The sequence below is a fragment of the Cetorhinus maximus genome, chromosome 23 (assembly GCF_964194155.1).
Source record: "Cetorhinus maximus chromosome 23, sCetMax3.hap1.1, whole genome shotgun sequence".
NCBI classification, from domain to species: domain Eukaryota; kingdom Metazoa; phylum Chordata; class Chondrichthyes; order Lamniformes; family Cetorhinidae; genus Cetorhinus; species Cetorhinus maximus.
Window position 1 is genome coordinate 15,109,823 of NC_135901.1, and position 4,485 is coordinate 15,114,307.

Consider the following 4,485-nt stretch of genomic DNA (forward strand, 5'->3'; position numbering starts at 1 on the left):
TGTTTCTGCCCGGTTTCGAACCGGGGACCTTTCGCGTGTGAGGCGAACGTGACAACCACTACACTACAGAAACTGCCGTGGTATTACGGAGCCTGTCCGCAATGCTACACTGCGCTGTAACACTGCAGCAATCTGGGTCTCTGCTGCAGACAAATTAAAAACAGCTGCTATTCCCAGGAACGCTGCAGCGAGACTGATGTAACAATGTCATCATAAAATGGCCTAGTACCATGTATCCATGCAAAGGCATCAGAGGCCCTTCCATCATCCGATCCAAGGCACACTAAACGAGCACACTAATTAATTACAATTTGCTTCTCTCTCTTAATGAACCAGTTTTTTCCTCTCTTTCATTAAATTGCTGAATTCCCTTTTGAAAAAGTCGTTTCTGCAGAATCCATGCCTGGTTTGCCTTAATTCACAAGGTTTACATGACGATTTGGACGTGGTTTCCGAATATACTTCGCCAGATGAACATGATGCAATTATGCAATTGATCTCATATCAAATTTGCGAAAGTGTTATTTTTTCAACCTTGCTAGGTTTACAATCTTATTATTTTGCTCCACAGCCCTTCAGTCGAGGGTGCGAAGTTACAGAGGAAAATGTTTGTTCTAGAGTTTAACAGAGCCCTGCCAAGATCGTGTGCTTCAATTGTTCGTTTACTTCATTTGGTTTGAAATAATTTTGTTCCTGGACCGGAATCTTACAGGGGATAAATATTTGTGTAACAAACAGGGCATTGCTGAGCTACCAGAATGTTTGGAGGATTCCAACGTTTGGACTGAGGGTCCAACTCACTTGTTGCAGGAACCAACTGTTGGTTTCTCCCTGGTGCCTCTGCTTGCTCTGACTTTCAAAATGTACACGTGTCCGTCCAGCAAATGACTCTGGGCGCAATGCTTTCTGCTCAATCGTGAGGAACATCCGTCTTATCCTTGGCAGCCGAAATTAAACAAATCTCGTTCCGTATTTGTTCCGCTATTCTATATTTAATATTAACATTGTATCTGTTATTGATGCCTTCATTTGAATTGAGACTCTCTGAAAGATGCACCAAACTCGAATTGCAAACATGACTGATAGACAAAAGAATGCCAGTCAACAGGTAATGCAAACCATGTGGTGCTCATTTGAAATTGAGCACAATTAGCTTTTAAACAAAATGAAAGAAATTTAATGGGAGCAGTTTTGAGAATGATGCGTTCATTATATTTGATCCCTCTTTCCTCCAGGTGACAAGCCTTCTGGCAGCTTAACCATGACCATGTAGCAGACAGGAGGGAAGCAAGCAGATCTGCACTGCACCTCGGTTTCCACGACTCCCTCGGTCGTTTTTTCTGATATTCTATTCTGAACACCGATTATTTAAAGGAGTGATTCTGTACCAGTTCCGTCATTTCCTCTGGTTCAATTGCAGCATCGCTTGCGCCTGTCCTTATGCGCGCGCTTTAGCATGAGACATCTTTGAGACGGTGAGTAATGATGTAAATCTGCATCGAAAACCCACTAAATTCTGTTGCTGACTGGACGAACTGCTAAAATGCGTGCCGAGTCAAAAAAGGAACATCTATTTCTACTCAGTGTTTCAAGAAATTTCAGCGTTTCTGATTTTGCTGCATTCATTTTAAGGCCCAGGTAAGAGCAAAAGCTCCATGCCTGAAGCATGTGAGATTCAAGTAACATTCAACAACAAACCTGACATACACAAATTTTCCTCTCTCAAAATTGGCCAGCTTGGATAATGTTTCTGCCCGGTTTCAAACCGGTGATTTTTCACGCGTGAGGCGAACGTGATAACCACTAATCTGGGTCTCTGTTGTGGAGAAATGAAATACAGCTGCTATTCTCAGGAACGCTGCAGCAAGCTGATGTAACAATGTCATCATAAAATGGCTGACCAGAATCTTACAGAGGATAAACATTTGTGTAACAAACAGGGCAGTGCTGAGCTACCAGAATGTTTGGAGGATTGCAACGGCTGGACTGAGGGTCCAAGTCACTTGTTGCAGGAAGACAACTGTTGGTTTCACCCTGGTGCCTCAGTTTGCTCTGAGTTTCAACATGTACACGTGTCCGTCCAGCAAATGTCTCCGGGTGCAATGCTTTCTGCTCAATCATGAGGAACATCTGTCTTATCCTTGCGAGATGAAATTGAACAAACTTTACTCAGTATTTGTTCCGTTATTCTATATTTAATATTAATAGTTGATCTATTATTGATGCCTTCATTTGAATTGAGACTCTCTGAAATATATACCAACCTCGAAATTCAAACATGACTGATATCCGAAAGAATGCCAGTCAACAGGTAATGCAAACCATGTGGTGCTCTTTTAAAATTGAGCACAGTGAGCTTTTAAACAAAATCCAAAAATTTTACTGGGAGCAGTTTTGAGAATGATACGTTCATTATATTTGATCCCTCTTTGCTCCAGGTGAGAAGCCTTCTGGGGCCTTAATCACGACCATGTAGAAGACAGGGGGGAAGCCAGCAGATCTGCACTGCGCCTCGTTTTCCACGACTCCCACGGTCGTTTTTCCTGATACCCTATTCTGAAGACCGATTATTTAAAGGAGTGATTCTGTACCAGTTCTGTCATTTCCTCTGGTTCAATTGCAGCGTCACTAACGCCTGTCCTTGTGCACGCACTTTAGCATGAGACATCTTTGAGACGGTGAGTAATTACGTAAATCTGCATCGAAAACCCACTAAATTCTGTTGCTGACCGGACGAACTGCTAAAATGCGTGCCGAGTCAAGAAAACGAACATCTATTTCTACTCAGTGTGTCATGAAATTTCAGCGTTTCTGATTTTGCTGCATTCATTTTAAGGCCCAGGTAAGAGCAAAAGCACCATGCCTGTAGCATGCGAGATTCAGGTAACATTCAACAACAAACCTGACATACACAAATTTTCCTCTCTCAAAATTGGCAAGCTTGGATAATGTTTCTAACTGGTTTCAAACAGGTGATTTTTCGCGTGTGACGCGAACGTGATAACCAGTACACCACAGAAACATTGGCCAGACATAACTGCAGTGAGCCTATCTGGAATGTTAAACTGTGCTATCACGCAGCAGCTCTCTGGCTCTTTGGATGGGAGAAATGCAATTCAGCTGCCAGAATTTGGAATGCTGCAGGCAGATTCATATCACAATGTCATCATAAAATGGCATAGCACCATGTACCCATACCATGGCCCTTCCATCATCCTGTCTCAGTCAGCTTTTTAAAAGTGCCAACGAATTAACCCCAGTTTCCTTCTCTCTATTAGTGAACTTCTTATTTTTTTGCATATCAATTAATTGCATCATTCCCTTTTGAAAATGGAGTTTCTGCAGATTCCATGCCTAGTTTGCCTGAATTAACAACGTTTCCCTCAACCAATGCCATGAGCGTTTAGGCTTGTGTTCCTTACATAGCTATGCATATGAAAATTATTTACTTATCTCTTGATTTCATATCGAATTGACGAAAGTGCTTCTATTTCTGATCAAATGCCTGATTATTTCTGAGTTATTTACACAATCTAAATACATTTGCTCCACGACTCGTTAATCGAGGGTGTTATTTCACGCAGAAAAATGATTGCTACCATTAAACTGAGCCCTGCCAGGATCACATGCTGAAATAGGCCGTTTCTTTCAGTTGGTTTAATATAATTTTGTTCTGGGAATGTAATTTTACAGAATATATGTTTTTTTAGGAAACAGGATAGTGCTGATCCACCAGAATGTTTGGAGGAGTCCAAGCGTTAGACTGAGAGGTCATGTCGCTTGTTACAGGAAGACAACTCTTGGTGTCCACCTAGTGCTTCAGTTTGTTTTGAGTTTCATAATGCAGAAGGCTCGGTCCTGCAAATATCTCAGGCAACAATGTTTTCTGCTCAATCATTCGGAACAGCCTTCTCATCAGAAGACGAAATTCAACAAACATTTCTCAGCAATTTTTTATGTTATTCAACATTCAGTATTAATATATTTGACATTGATGCCCTCGGTTGACTTGAGACTCTCTGAAATATACAACAACATCGAAATGCAAACTTGACTGGCAAATAAAAGAATGCCAGACACCAGGTAATGCACCTGATATGGGTCTGATTTGAGAGGCAGTCCAACAGTCAGCATTGCAACAAAATCAAAGAACTTTACAGGGAACAGGCTTGAGAATGATGCGGTGAATAGATCTGAACACTCTTTGTCTGTCTTTGTGAGCACACGTTACAATGAGACACCTTTGACATGGTGAGTAACTGTGTTAAGCTGCATCGAAAGACGTGCTGATTTTGCTGCATGCATTTTATGACCTCGGTGAGAGCAAATGCATTATGCCTGTAATATATGAGATTCAGGTAAGCTTCAACGGTGCAAATTATCCTCACTATTGAATGAGTAAGTTTTCATAATGTTTCTGCCCGGTTTCGAACCGGGGACCTTTCGCGTGTTAGGCGAACGTGATAACCACTACACTACAGAAAC

At 41.6% G+C, this 4,485-nt stretch overlaps 2 non-coding genes across 2 annotated transcripts; both read right to left on the bottom strand.

Moving 5' to 3' along the window:
* Positions 1 to 73, bottom strand: trnav-cac (transfer RNA valine (anticodon CAC)). Its single transcript has one exon. It is a non-coding gene; the product is annotated as a tRNA-Val (tRNA).
* A 4,339-nt stretch (positions 74 to 4,412) lies between these two features.
* Positions 4,413 to 4,485, bottom strand: trnav-aac (transfer RNA valine (anticodon AAC)). Its single transcript has one exon. It is a non-coding gene; the product is annotated as a tRNA-Val (tRNA).